We start from the raw sequence: 16690 nt of genomic DNA, 5'->3' as shown, positions 1-16690 counted from the left end.
GCTGCTCCAAAGCTCATTCCCATGAGATGAAAGGTTATTTTTTACGCTTATTTCATGTTATCATGAATGCTTGGTTGTTGAAGAACTTGGGTAGAAGAAGAAATTAGAAAATGAGGGCTAAATGTAACTTTTATGATGTTTTTGAATAGTAAGCTAACTTGAGTCATGATTCTTAGTATAATATGGATATAATCTTGTTATGGAAGGTAGTAATAGTGATGAGGAAGTATTGTATGAAAATGTGCTAAGAATGGGTGTGAAGTTGGTAGTCTAAGTTGAGCATGAGGATGAATTTTGAAGGCTTAATGGAATGTAATTATTTGATTATTTGATTATGATATTATGGAAGTTATTGTGGTTGTTGAGAGTTGTTTTGTAATATGGTGGAAGTTGACGAAATAAGGGAAATGCTGCTCAATTTTTATTAGATCATGAATTATTTTAGTTTGGATTTAAGAGTATTATTAAGGCTTAACTATGGTATGAATCCTTCTAAATGTAGATTGTTCAAGCTTCGACAGTGAACGTTAAGTAGTTAAGAAGACAAAGAGGTATGTAAGGCTAACCCTTCTTTCGTTAAGGCATTGTTCAGTTGCTATATACCCTTTCATCAGTTCTATAATGTCTTCCAAATGATTCTATCTCTAAAGTTACTAAAGCTTATGATCCTGAATACTTTCACAATTCTATTGCTTCCCTTATATGATAGTTGATCCTCTAAGGATAGATGCAATGAAAACGATGATGATAATGATGTTGATGAGACTTATAGACTCTTATGTATACGTGTATAAGTATGAATGGCTATTATGTAACACCGAGCTTATATGGCCGGGTATGATATTTATCACGTGCACACCACTGCAGTTGGGTACGGATAACACTGAGCCTTGGTAGGGCCAGGTATGTATAACACCGAACCTTATCATGGTCGGGTATGTAAGACACCGAACCTATCATGGTCGGGTATGATGCTTCTAAATGTATGAATGTATGAAATGGAAGTTTCCCATTAGAAAGAGGGTAAGTAAATATGACGAACATCGCTAGAGGTATACCTAGCTCTTTCATTTCGTGACTCGTCTATCTTATGTTATTTATTATGCTTTCATATGTTATTGACTATGCTTTACATACTCAGTACATTCCTCGTACTGACGTCCTTTTGTTTGTGGACGCTGCGTCATGCCCGCAGGTGGGCAGGGAGACAGGCTTGAGCCTTAGATTTCTTGTTCAGGAACTGCATAGAGGAGCTCCATTTCATCCAGAGCTACAGCTATTGGTATTATTCTTTTGTGTACATACATATGGGCATGGAGGGGTCTTGTCCCGTCTATATGATGTTACATACTCTTCTTAGAGGCTCGTAGACAGTTTTGTATGGTTAGATGTCTTGTAACCTTGTCGGCTCACATTTAGTATATTATTTTGTTAGCCTCGTCGGATTGTGTATATGGATATGGGCATTGTTGTTGATGATGATATAAATGTGTCATTGCCCGATGTGATTAGTATTGTTGATGTATTGGAATCATGAGTAGGCCATGTGGCTCACCTAGATGTGAAGTTGATGGTACGATAAGAGGTGCCCGGGTGGATAGCACCGGGTGCCCGTCATGGCCCTCTGGTTGGGTCGTGACAAAAGTGGTATCAGAGCAGTTCTGTCCTACGGAGTGTCTACGAGCCGTGTCCAGTAGATTCTTGTTTATGGGTGTGTTGCGCGCCACACTTATAAACACGAAGCTGCGGGCATTTTAGGAATGAATGACCTTATTTCTTCATAAAATCATGCGATAGAGCTATGATATAAGGATTTCTCTTTCCTTAATCGTGTATTATGTATTTCAGAAATGCCTGTAAAAAAAAAAGCTACAGCAGCCCAAAAGGGCAAGACAGTGGCAGAAAAGTGGGCTGAAAGAGCACCGCCAACGGTTGTAGAGGAGGGTGAGTCCCAGAATGCGGCTCAATCTCAGTCCTCCCACTCAGTGCCCATTTCGAGGAGACGAGGGAGCCTCGCCCCGGGCTCCGGCCTCCAAAGACCCCTAGCTCCTCCCCAGATGCTTTAAGACAAGATGTAAAAGAGGTCATTCATTTACTTACTCAGTTGGTTGCCGCTCAGACTTAGTGGCAAGGTACAGGGAAAGGTGATAGGGCTATTAGTGCAAGGGCCCATGATTTTATTAGCTTGAACCCTCTGAAATTCTTCTAGTCAAAACTGGATGAGGACCCTCAAAACTTTATTGATGGGATGTTGAGGACACTTCGGTTAATGCATGCTTCAGATATTAAATCGATAGAGTTAGCGTCCTATAGATTACGGGATGTCGCGGTTCATTGGTATACAGTTTGGATGGCTTCACGGGGAGTCAATGCACCTCCCCCGATATGGAAAGAATTTATGGATGCCTTCCTCCGACATTACTTGCCTCTAGAGGTTCGGCGGGCTAGTGAGCGACAAGTTCTTGAATCTTTGGCAAAAAGCACGAGTGCACTTAGAGTATAGTCTCCGCTTTCAATTCTTTGGCTAGGTATGCTCCGGCCATGGTAGCGGATATGGGTGACCGAGTGCACCGATTTGTGAGAGGCCTAGGGCCACATTTGATGGATAGGTGCTTGGCTGCATCCCTTCAGGACAACATGGATATTTTACGCATTCAAGACCATGCCGAGAATTTGGAGGAAAGCCAACAACAACAAAGAAGTGAGCGTGAGCATGATAGAGGGTATAGCAAGAGGGCTAGATCTTCGAGTCCGACGAGTGAGTTTAGAGGTGGGCAAAGACAACAGTTTTCTAGGCATTCAGGCCATTCTATGACTAGTGTGCCTCTACGGTTTACAGGCCAGAGATTTGATAGATCCACTTATTTCGGGCCGAGTTAGAGTTTCAGGGCTTCAGGTTCTCAGTTCATAGGTGATTCGGGTCAGGCAAGGCCACCCGTGCCACGATGTTCCCAGTGCGGGAAGTTACATTAGGGCCAGTGTCGACTAGGTTCAGAGGTTTGCTATGCATGCGGTCGGCCAGGCCATATCATGCGTGATTGCCCCTCGATTGGTGGGAGGGGTAGAGTCCAGCCTTCAGGATCGGCAGCCGGGTCTTCATCATCGATAGCGCTCTGAGGAAAGGTTCACATATGCCAGTTGGCCATGGTAGAGGCAGGGGGAGAGCTCCCAGTTCTAGTGGTCCTCAGCACCGTATTTATGCTTTGGCGGGATGCTAGTATCTTGAGTCTTCTCTCGATGTCATCACAGGTATATTATCGGTATTCTCTCATGATATATATGCTTGATAGATCTGGGCTCCACATTGTCATATGTTACTCCATATATTGCGGGTCGGTTTGGGGTCAAACCGGAGTCGATCAAAACCTTTGAGGTATCTACACCCGTTGGTGAACCGGTAATAGCTAGTCGAGTATATAGAAATTGTGTAGTTGTGATTTGTGACCATCGTACTATGGTTGATTTAAATGAGCTAAAAATGGTGGACTTTGATGTTATTATGGGCATGTATTGGTTGGCTTCTTGTTATGCCAATGTTGATTGTAGAATGAAAATGGTCCGCTTCTAGTTTCCAGGAGAACCAGTTTTAGAATGGAAAGGAAATACAGTGTCCCCGAGAGGTAGGTTTATTTCCTATCTCAAGGCAAGAAAAATAATTGCTAAAGGGTGTATTTACCATCTAGTTCGGGTGCAAGATGTAGGATCCAAAACGCCAACTCTTCAGTCTATCCCCGTGGTGAATGAGTTTTCGGATGTACTCCCGGATGAGCTTCCAGGCCTCCCTCCTGAGCGGGAGATTGATTTCGCTATTGATGTGCTACCGGATACAAAGTCCATATCCATTCCTCCTTATAGGATGGCTCCCGCAGAGTTGAAAGAGTTGAAGGAGCAATTGAAGGACTTGCTTGAGAAAGGTTTTATTAGGCCTAGTTCTTCCCCGTGAGGAACACCCGTGTTGTTTGTGCAAAAGAAAGATGACTCCTTTCGAATGTGCATTGACTATCGACAACTGAATAAAGTGTCGATTAAGAATAAATATCTGCTTCCAAGGATTGATGATTTATTTGACCAATTACAAGGCGCCAAATGGTTTTCAAAAATAGATTTGAGATCCGGGTATCATCAGGTGAGAGTTAAGGAGAAAGATATTGCTAAGACGGCCTTCAGAACCAGACATGGCCATTTCGAGTTCCGGGTAATGTCATTTGGGCTAACTAATGCACCGGCAGTATTTATGGATTTGATGAACAATGTATTCAAGACCTTCCTAGATTTGTTCGTGATCGTGTTCATTGATGATATCCTGGTATATTCTAGGTCCGAGGCAGAACATGCGGATCATTTGCGTAACGTTCTTAGAGTTCTTCAAACTCGAGAAGCCACATTTTCTAAGTGTGAATTTTAGTTGAACTCAGTGACCTTTTTGGGGCATATTATTTCAGCCGATGGCATTCGGGTAGACACTCAAAATATTGAGGCTGTGAAGACTTGGCCAAGACCTACAACACCTACGGAGGTTCGTAGTTTTCTGGGCTTAGCAGGTTATTACAGGAGATTTGTAGAGGGCTTTTCTTCTATCTCTGCACCACTCACGAAGTTGACCCAGAAATCAGCTAAGTTTCAATGGACGGATGCTTGTGAACGTGGTTTCCAAGAGCTGAAGAACAGGTTAACCTCGGCCCCAGTCCTGACACTACCAGAAGGACCAGAAGGCTATGTTGTCTACTGTGATGCTTCGAGCATTGGATTAGGGTGTGTATTGATGCAGCATGGTCACGTGATTGCCTACGCCTCAAGGCAGTTACGCAAACATGAGAAGAATTATCCAACCCATGATCTTGAGTTAGCTGCGGTGATTCATGCGTTTAAGATGTGAAGACATTATTTGTATGGCGTCCATGTTGATATTTATACAGATCATAAGAGTCTCCAGTATATCTTCATGCAGAAGGAATTAAATTTGTGGCAGAGGCGATGGTTAGAGTTGTTGAAATATTATGATGTTAACATCCTCTATCATCCCGGGAAAACAAACGTTGTGGCTGATAATCTTAGCCATAGATCTATGGGAAGTTCATGTGATGTTCAACAAGAGAAAAGAGAGTTAGCTCGTGATCTCCAAAGAATTATCTAGCCTAGGAGTTCGGGTAGTGGACTCAGGTAATATGGGAGCTACCATTCAGAATTCAGCGGTCTCGTCACTAGTGGTTGGAGTGAAAGAGCGCCAGTAGGAGGATCCCATGCTAGTTCAGATGAAATACACTCCCTCAGAAGAAAAAGTCATCCTTTGAAGTTTCGGGAGATGGAGTTTTCCAATGTCAAGGCAGGTTGTGTGTTCCCGATGTCGCAGGGCTAAGCCCACAGGTTTTGAAAGAAGCCTATTGCTCTCGTTATTCCGTTCACCCCGGAGCAACGAAAATATATCATGATCTTAAATCTATATATTAGTGGAATGGGATGAAGAAAGATATAGCGAAATTCGTGGCCCAATGTCCTAATTTTCAGCAAGTGAAAATTGAACACCAAAAGCCTGGTGGATTATTACAAGCTATAGAAATCCCAACTTGGAAATGGGAAGTAATTAACATTACAGGCTTACCCCATTCCCGACGTAAGTATGATTCTATATGGGTGATTGTGGATAGACTCACGAAGTCAGCTCATTTCTTACCGGTCAGAACTACATATGTAGCCGAAGATTATACATAGCTTTATGTTAAAGAGATAGTGCGACTTCACGGTGGGACACTTCACGGTGTCCCAGTATCTATTATCTCCGATAGAGGTACTCAGTTTACAGCCAATTTTTGGAAATCTTTCCAAGAAAGTTTGGGGACTCAGGTGAGTCTTAGCACGGTATTTCCCCGCAGACGGATGGACAAGCTGAACGTACCATTCAGACCCTTAAGAATATGCTATGGGAGTGTATATTGGATTTTGGTGGTAGTTGGGATGATCACTTACCACTTATTGAATTTGCTTATAATAATAGTTATCATTCTGTCACGACCCGACTAGGGGCCATGACAGGTACCCGGAGCTGACCACAGAGCACCACTCATTAGACTAATCATTATACTCAACTTGAACATGTATGATCTCCAAATCAAAAAAATGTCTATATACATAAGCCCTCACGGCTGCAAAAATGATATACAAAAGTATAATGTAGTCAAGATGGAACATCTACTACCCACACGTACGTATCTACGAGCCTTTACTAGAGTACTATACATAAGGACGGGACAGGAACCTGTCATGCCCAAAACATATGTACACAAAATAATATATCAAAATAGCACCTCCGAAATAATGGAGTGCTCCTGTAAGTCCGCTAATCAGCTACTATGAATCTGGGTCACCTCCCTGTCTACCTGTGGGCATGAACACATCGTCCAAAAAGAAAGGACGTCAGTACAAACATTGTACTGAGTATGTAAAGCATGAATAATACTGGCATAATAGAGAAATCATGAAGTATGAGATGAGGATATAACCTGATTAACCTTTAAAAGTGAACACGTGTTATACATCTCACATATATAAACAAATCACATGTACCATCGTCGTTAACCCACGTCCTGGTAACCATCATACGCGGCCCACTAGTGGTGTCATGTCCGGCCCTCTAGGCACGGTGTAATCATATGCAGCTCGCCCTTGCAGTGACATGTCCGGCTATCTAGGCACGGTGGAATCGTATGCAGCCCGCCTTCGCGGTGACATGTCCGGCCATCTAGGCACGGTGGAATCGTATGCAGCCCGCCTTCGCGGTCACATGTCCGGCCATCTGGGCACGGCGGAATCTCATCATCATATACTTATTATAAACTCATCATAACCTTATCATCATCATACATTCATCACGAAATATGCATTAGAAGTCAAAGATAATCTATAACTATATGAGGGCGACGTAAGGTCGAGAACCCCCGATTCCATTATCAGCAATCATAATCATCATACCTCACCTTGAAGGAACTAGCATTATAAGGTGGGTCTGGCAACAATGAATGACATCAAGGAATTGTATAATGATCATTAGCTTCGTAAAATGTCATATCATATTCATAGCATGAACTTCATGAGAATATCGTATCATAGGCTTTAGAATCTCTAGACTTAGTCACGTCATTACCATTATCGTATTCATAACATATCTCTTATTCTTTTATCTCATAAGAAACCCTATATAACGTTGACTCATATTTTCTGGAATGTAAGAAAGTCATGGAGAGACAAAGGGAGTCATGTCATAGGAATCATGCCTTGGAAGAGAAGGGACTAGCCTTACATACCTTTGTATCTCTTCAACTATATCGTCTAATTGCGTGCCTCTCAAGCTTGCGATTCTACCTTCAAGAGAATTCATACTAAGATTAGATAATTGAAGACATACTTAGGCTTAAGCTAAAGCTAACGAAAATTGGGCAGCATCTCATTTGTTTCTACAACTTCCTCCATATGTTATAACAACTCCCAACATCAATAACAACATTCATAATATCATAATCAATAACTTTGTCAAGTTCGACATTATTCAATTCCCACAATTCTTTACCAAAATGATTCATGACCATAGTTGTGGCATAACATCGTATTTGTTCTCATATAATACCTCCTTAACATCATTTCACTCATAATACCTCAAGAATCATGATCCATGTCAAACTACTATTCACAAATACCACTATTCTTATATTTGTAACCCATTTTCTACCTTTTTCCATAATCCAAGTCTTTCAACCCTTCAATATTCTAAATAATATGAAATGATCATAAAACTCACCTTTGATTGTGTAGAAATGGGTTTTAGGTGGAAATGCTTCACTTGAAGAAAACCCTAGCTCCACTTCCAAAGAAATTCTTGACTTCTAGCAATCCTAAAGAGCTTTCTTGCACTTGATTTCCTTGGATTAATGATGTTGATCTTTGATATTCCTTGGATTTATGTAAATGGAGTGTGGGGAAGGTTCTAGAGGTGCGGAGAGGGTTTTTTGGGAGTATTTAGGGTCTGTTGGTGATGAAAAATAGGAAAAAAATGAAATGGGCCAAATATATATAACTTGAAACTTTTCCACCGACAGTAACTTACGGTGGACATACGGTTCGTATGTCATACTTACGGTCCGTATGTCTGACCGAATGTTGGCCAAATTTTTGCACAACTCTCTGATGTTGTTTTACGCCTCTCAGACATGACGGACGGTCCGTATGTCACTTTTACGGTCCGTATGTTGGGTCGTATCTCTGCCTCCAACAAACTTTCACGAAAAGTACATTCTTCGATTGTCTTAGCCTCGGAACCTTTAGGGTACATGCTTAATGATTGTCAAAAGTCTTTCTTTAACCTGATAGGGGTATACAGCCTCTCTGGACTTATATTAGTTTGCTTACGACGTAATCGACGCGGAAATTCTCAAGGTGTAACATTCCTCCCCCTTAAGAACATTCGTCCCCAAATGTTATACTCTCGAGGATTCTGCAGAAATTTTGCCAGAGTTTCCCCTGTAATAGGGCATTACCATCCTGTCACTGCAACCCAAAATAACATTGCCACACATGGCTACAATACCGCAACATACAACATGGCCACACACTGCCCAAAAGCAATCAAAGTAAAACATAGCATACCTGGGGGCAATGGCGTCTCATCTCGAACCTCTTTTGGGGGTGAAAATAAGTGTGGGTATTTGGACTTCATGTTTTCTTTCGCTTCCCAGGTCATTTCCTCTCGTGAATTGTTTCGCCACAAGACCTTAACTGAGGCTACCTCTTTATTTCTAAGCCTTCGTACTTGTCTATCTAGTATAGTAATGGGTACCTCCTCATAAGCCAACTTTTTCGTAACTTGAACATCATCTACAGGTACGATTCTAGTAGGATCTCCGACACACTTTCGGAGCATTGATACATGAAAAACTGGATGGACTGATTCAAGTTCTAGAGGTAAGTCCAGTTCATAAGCTACTTGGATAAGGTCCAATGTACCGAGGACTTAATTTTCCCTTCTTGCCAAATCTTATCACGCCCTTCATCGGTGATACCTTCAGGAATACCCAATCATCAACTTGGAATTCTAAGTCTCGCCGACGGTTGTCCGCATAAGATTTCTGGCGACTTTGGGCTGTCAATAATCGATCTCGGATAATCTTGATCTTTTCCCCCACTTGTTGAATCAACACCTGACCTATTAGCTGTACCTCTCCTACTTCAAACCACCCAATTAGGTTCTACACTTTCTTCCATATAGAGCTTCATATGGGGCCATCTGAATACTGGAATGATAACTGTTGTTGTATGCAAACTCAATAAGAGGTAAGTGGTCATCCCAACTACCACCGAAATCTAGCACACATGCCCATAACATATCTTCCAAGGTCTGAATGGTACGTTCGGCTTGCCCATCAGTTTGTGGATGAAACGCCGTGCTAAGCCTTACCTGAGTACCCAAACCTTCTTGAAAAGACTTCCAGAATTATCTATAAATTGTGCTCCCCTGTCAGTAATAATAGACACTGGAGTACCATGAAGTCGCACTATATCCTTAAGATATGACTTTGCATAATCTTCTGCCGAATATGTGATTTTGACTGGAAGAAAATGAGCTGACTTCGTCAGTCTGTCCACGATCACCCATATAGAATCATATTTGCGTCGGGAGCGAGGCAAGCCTAAAATGAAATCCATGTTAATCACTTCACATTTCCAGGTTGGAATTTCCATAACCTACAACAATCCTCCTGGCTTTTGATGCTCAATTTTCACTTGTTGGCAATTTGGACATTCAGCTACAAATTCTGCTATGTCTTTCTTCATTCCATCCTACCAATACATTAGCTTAAGATTGTGATACATCTTTGTCGCTCCTGGGTGAATGGAATACCGAGAGTAATGAGCTTCTTCTAGAATCCGACGACGTAGTCCTACAACATCTGGAACACATAGCCTGTCTCGGTATCTAAGAACTCCATCTGCAGAAATTTTAAATGCCAACTTCTCTTTCTCAGGAAACGTATCTCTATAGTGACTCAACTGGGAGTCTTCATATTGGCGCTCTCTTACCTCCATATCCAAGGACGAAATAGCTGGGTTGTGAATACCAATTCCCCGCATTGCTCGAATCAATTAGACAAACTCCGAGATTGACTGGGCGGTGAGCTCACGAATAATTCTTTCTTCTCCGGAGGAACCTCACATAGACTACCCATTGATTTGCGGCTAAGTGCGTCAGTTACTACATTCGCCTTTCCGGGGTGGTATAAAATACTCACATCATAATCCTTCAGTAGTTCTAACCACCGCCTCTGTCGAAGATTCAACTTCTTCTGTTTGAAAATATATTGGAGACTCTTGTGATCTGTATATATATCAACATGAACGTCGTACAAATAGTGTGTCCACGTCTTTAGTGCATGAATAACCACGGCCAATTCAAGATCATGAGTCGGATAGTTCTTTTCATGCTTCCACAACTGCCGGGAAGCATAGGCAATGACTTTGCCGTGCTGTATCAACACACAGCCTAACCCAACACCAGAGGCATCACAATAAACAACATAACCGTCTGGCCCTTCTGGGAGTGTCAGTACTGGGGCTGAAGTCAATCTATCCTTCAATTCCTGGAAACTATGTTCACAAGCATCAGTCCATTGGAACTTTGTTGATTTCTGAGTTAACTTCGACAATGGTGCTGAAATAGATCAAAACCCTTCCACAAATCTCCTATAATAGCCTGCTAACCCCAAGAAGCTACGGACCTCTGTAGGTGTTGTAGGCCTTGGCCAAGTCTTCACAGCCTCTATTTTCTGAGTGTCAACTCGAATGCCGCCAGTTGAAATAATATGGCCCAGAAAAGTCACAGAATTTATCCAAAACTCACATTTTGAAAATTTTGCATACAATTCTCGGGTCCGGAGAATTCCAAGGACGATACGTAAGTGGTCTGCATACTCCGTTTCTGACCGAGAATATACTAAGATGTCATCGATGAACACGATCACAAATAGGTCTATAAAGGGCCTGAATACATTATTCATCAGATTCATGAACACTGCTGGAGCATTCGCTAACCCAAACGACATCACTCAGAATTCATAATGGCCATATCTAGTCCTGAAATCCGTCTTCGGAATGTTTTCTTCTTTGACCCTCACTTGGTGATACCCCGATCTCAGATCAATCTTGGAAAACCATTTAGCACTCTGCAGCTGATCGAACAAATCATCAATTCTTGGAAGCGAATATTTATGCTTGATTGTCACGTTGTTCAACTGCTTATAGTCAATGCACATTCGCAAGGAACCATCTTTCTTTCTCACGAACAACACAGGTGCTCCCCATGGCGATGAACTAGGCCTAATAAAGCCTTTTTTAAGTAGATCTTGTAGTTGTGCCTTTAGCTCTTTCAATTCTGCAGGAGCCATCCTATAAGGAGGAATAGATATGGGTGTATTCGGTAGCACATCGACAGTAAAATCAATCTCCCATTCTGGTGGAAGACCTGGAAGCTCATTTGGAAATACATCCGGAAATTCATTCACTACCGGAACCGATTGAAGAGTTGGCGATTTTGCTTTAGTGCCATGAACCTGGATTAAATGATAGATATAGCCCTTAGAAATCATCTTCCTTGGTTTGAGATAGGAAATAAACCTACCTCTTGGGGATGCTGTATTACCTTTCCATTCTAACACTGGTTCTCTCGGGAATTGGAATCAGACTACTTTTGTTCTACAATCCACATTAGCATAACAAGAGGCCAACCAATCCATGCCCATAATCACATTAAAATCTAACATTTCTAGTTCAATCAAATCAACTGTAGTCTGGCGATCACATACCACAACCACACAATTTTTGTATACTTGTCTAGCTATTACAGGATCCCCAATCGGAGTGGATACCTCAAAAGGTTTAATTGGCTCAGGTTTCACCCCAATACGGTCAGCAATATAAGGAGTAATATAAGATAACGTAGAACCCGGATATATCAGTGCATAAACCTCGTGAGAAAATATAGATAGTATACCTGTAACCACATCCGGGGAGGACTCAAGATCCTATCATCCGGCTAGAGCATAGATACAGGGCTGGGTACCACACTCGAACGGACGCTCCCCCCTCGCTCTACCTCGACCCTCGGAATGCGGGGAGTACGCCTGTCGGGGCGTACAGATGAGGAAGAACCAGTTGCTAATCCTGTGGACTGAACCCCACCTCTACCGTACCTCGAGGGACAATCACGCATCATGTGCCCAGTCTGTCCACTAACATAACAAGCATCTGAACCTTGGTGACACGGGCCCGAATGTAACTTTCTGCATTGACTACATCGTGGGGCCGGTGGTCACCTCTGACTATAATCACCTCCAAACTGGGAACCTGAGACTTTTGAACTCTGACCCTGTCCTGAATGAATAGAGCTGTCGAACCTCCTACTCGTAAATCGAGGAGGTGCATTAGTAGCCAACTTGCCTGAGTATCTAGAATGTGACTGTCTTGATCCCCCTTTATAGTCGCTACCAACACCAACAGATCTGGAACTCTTACTCTGCCCTCTATCCATATCGCGCTCACCCCTTTGTGGATGCTACTGCTCTTCTAAGTTCTGGGCATGGGCCTGGATACGGGAAATATCCATCCCCTTTTGTAATGAAGTTTTCAAGCAATCTTTAAACAAATGTGGCCCTAAAGCACTCACAAATCTGTGTACTCTATCTCCCAAATCGGCTACCATAGTGGGAGTATACCTGGCCAATGAATTAAAGTGAAGGCTATACTCCTGGGCACTCATATTTTCTTGCTTTAAATTTAAGAATCTATGCGCTCTAGCTCGACAGACCTCAGGTGGCAAATAGTGATGAAGAAAAACATCCACAAATTCTTGTCAAATTGGGGGAGATGCATTTTCCTTTCTTGAGGATATCCAATTATTGTACCAAAGAACTGCCACATCCCGGAGTCTATAAGATGCCAACTCCACAGATTCAATTTCGAAGGCATGGATAATTTTCAATGTTCTCAATATCTCATCAATTAAACCTTGTGGGTCTTCATCCGGCTTTGACCCGAAAAACTCTAGAGGGTTTAAACTCATAAAATCCCGGGCTCGGGTACTAATCGCCCTGTTGCTTGGACCAGTATTCTGCCGATGTGCCTGGTCGGCAACTAACTGTGTCAATAGATGAATAGCTTCGGTCATTTATTGACCCGAAGCAGCCGGTGGAGGAATGGTAGGTATGGAAGCTGGAGCTGAAGCCCCCTCTTGCTCTTCTAGAATAGGTGGAGTGTGAGAGGTATTAGATGGAGACTCATCATGAGATTCACCTCCTTCTACATCCATTGATGGCTCCCTCTCCACTCGCTGTGCTGTAGTAGCCTTGTCCTTCTAGGCGCCGGTAGCTTTTCTTATTACCGGCATTTCTGAAATCATAACGCACAACTAGGGAGGAGAAAATCTTATAACATGGCTCTATGGCATGATCTAATAAGAAGAAAAAGAATGGTCATATTTCCTAAATGCGCTGCAGCTTCTTATTTATAAGTATGGCGCACTTCACACCCATAAGCAAGACTCTACTGGACACGGCTCATAGACATACCCTAGGACGAAACTGCTCTGATACCACTTTTATCATGACCCGACTAGGGGCCCTGACGGGTACCCGAAGCTGACTACCGAGCACCACTTATTAGACTAATCATTATACTCAACCTGAACATGTATGATCTCCAAAGCAACAAATATCTATATACATAAGCCCTCACGTCTGCAAAAATGATATACAAAAGTATAATGTAGTCAACATGGAACATCTACTACCCACACGTATGTATCTACGAGCCTCTACTAGAGTACTATACATGAGGACGGGACAAGACCCCGTCATGCCCAAAACATATGTAAACCAAATAATATATCAAAATAGCACCTTCGAAATAATGGAGTGCTCCTGTAAGTCCGCTGATCAGCTACTATGAATCTGGGTCACCTCCCCGTCTACCTCTGGGCATGAACACAGCGTCCAAAAAGAAAGGACGTCAGTACGAACATTGTACTGAGTATGTAAGGCATGAATAATACTGGCATAATAGAGAAATCATGAAGCATGATATGAGGATATAACCTGATTAACCTTTAAAAGTGAACACGTGTTATACATCTCACATATATAAACATATCACATGTACCATCGTCGTTAACCCGCGTTCGGGTAACCATCATACGCGGCCCACTAGTGGTGTCATGTCCGGCCCTCTAGGTATGGTGTAATCATATGCAGCCCGCCCTTGCGGTGACATGTCCGGCCATCTAGGCACGGTGGAATCGTATGCAGCCCGCCTTCGCGGTGACATGTCCGGCCATCTAGGCACAGTGGAATCGTATGCAGCCCGCCTTCGCGGTGACATGTCCGGCCATCTGGGCACGGCAGAATCTCATCATCATATACTTATTATAAACTCATCACAACCTTATCATCATCATACATTCATCACGAAACATGCATTAGATGTCAAAGATAATCTATAACTAGATGAGGGCGACGTAAGGTCGAGAACGCCCGATTCCATTATGAGTAATCATAATCATCATACCTTACCTTGAAGGAACTAGCATTATAAGGTGGGTCTGGCAACAATGAATGACATCAAGGAATCGTATAATGATCATTAGCTTCATAAATTGTCATATCATATTCATAGCATGAACTTCGTGAGAATATCGTATCATAGCCTTTAGAATCTCTATACTTAGGCTCGTCATTACCATTATCGTATTCATAACATATCTCTTATTCTTTTATCTCATAAGAAGCCCTATATAACGTTGACTCATATTTTTCGGAATGTAAGAAAGTAATGGAGAGACAAAGGGAGTCATGTCATAGGAATCATGCCTTGGAAGAGAAGGGACTAGCCTTACATACCTTTGTATCTCTTCAACTCTATCATCTAATTGCGTGCCTCTCAAGCTTGCGATTCAACCTTCATGGGAATTCGTACTAAGATTAGATAATTGAAGACATACTTAGGCTTAAGCTAAAGCTAACGAAAATTGGGCAGCATCTCCTTTGTTTCTACAACTTCCTCCATATGCTATAACAACTCCCAACATCAATAACAACATTCATAATATCATAATCAATAACTTTGTCAAGTTCAACATTATTCAATTCCCACAATTCCTTACCAAAATGATTCATGACCATAGTTATGGCATAACATCGTATTTGTTCTCATATAATACCTCCTTAACATCATTTGTATCATTTACAACAAGATTTCACTCATAATACCTCAAGAATCATGATCCATGTCAAACTACTAATCACAAATACCACTATTCTTATATTTGTAACCCATTTTCTACCTTTTTTCATAATCCAAGTCTTTCAACCCTTCAATATTCTAAATAATATGAAATGATCATAAAACTCACCTTTGATTGTGCAGAAATGGGTTTTAGGTGGAAATGCTTCACTTGAAGAAAATCCTAGCTCCACTTCCAAAGAAATTCTTGACTTCCTGCAATCTAAAAGGCTTGCCTTGATTTCCTTGGATTAATGATGTTGATCTTTGATATTCCTTGGATTTATGTAAATGGAGTGTGGGGAAGGTTCTAGAGGTACGGAGAGGGTTTTTTGGGAGTATTTAGGGTCTGTTGGTGATGAAAAATGAAAAAAAAATGAAGTGGGCCAAATATATGTAACTTGGAACTTTTCCACCGACAGTAACTTACGGTGAACATACGGTTCGTATGTCATACTTATGGTCCGTATGTCTGACCGTATGTTTGCCAAAATTCTGCACAACTCTCTAATGTTATTTTACGCTTTTCAGACATGACAGACGGTCCGTATGTCACTTTTACGGTCCGTATGTTGGGTCGTATCTCTTCCCAGTCAAAAAACTTTCATGAAAAGTACTTTGTTCGATTATCTTAGCCTCGGAACCTTTAGCATACATGCTTAATGATTGTCAAAAGTCTTTCTTTAACCTGATAGGGGTATCATAGCCACTCTGGACTTACATTAGTTTGCTTACGACGTAATCGACGGGGAAATTCTCAAGGTGTAACACATTCTAGCATCCAAATGGCCCTATATGAGGCTTCATATGGGCGAAAGTATAGATCCCCAATTGGGTGGTTCGAAGTAGGAGAGACCAAATTGATAGGGCCGGACTTGGTCCAGCAAGCTATAGAGAAAGTCAAGCTTATACAGGATCGATTATTAATAGCTCGAGTCGTCGGGGAAATCCTATGCGGATAATCGTCGAAGAGACTTAGAGTTCCAAGTGAAAGGGTATTTTTGAAGGTATCGCCAATGAAGGGCGTCATGAGATTTGGCAAGAAGAGCAAGCTTAGCCCTCGGTACATTGGACCTTATGAGATTATACGCAAAGTAGGCCAGGTGGCTTACGAATTAGATCTACCTTCTGACTTGGAGTCAGTTCACCCATTTTTCCATGTATCGATGCTTCGTAAGTGCATTAGAGACCTTTCTAGAATCGTACCAATAGATAATGTCCTGGTTATCAAACAATTGTCTTATGAAGAAGTCCCCATTGCCATTACGGATAGGCAAGTACGGAAGCTTTGAACCAAAGAGGTAGCTTCGATGGGGTTTTATGGAGAAATAATAATAGAGAGGAAATGAGCGGGAAAACCGGGAAAAAGACATGAAAA

Source organism: Lycium ferocissimum, chromosome 11 (assembly GCF_029784015.1).
Source record: "Lycium ferocissimum isolate CSIRO_LF1 chromosome 11, AGI_CSIRO_Lferr_CH_V1, whole genome shotgun sequence".
Taxonomy (NCBI): Eukaryota; Viridiplantae; Streptophyta; class Magnoliopsida; order Solanales; family Solanaceae; genus Lycium; species Lycium ferocissimum.
The sequence above is the reverse complement of the archived record's forward strand: the minus strand, read 5'-3'. Positions refer to the sequence as shown.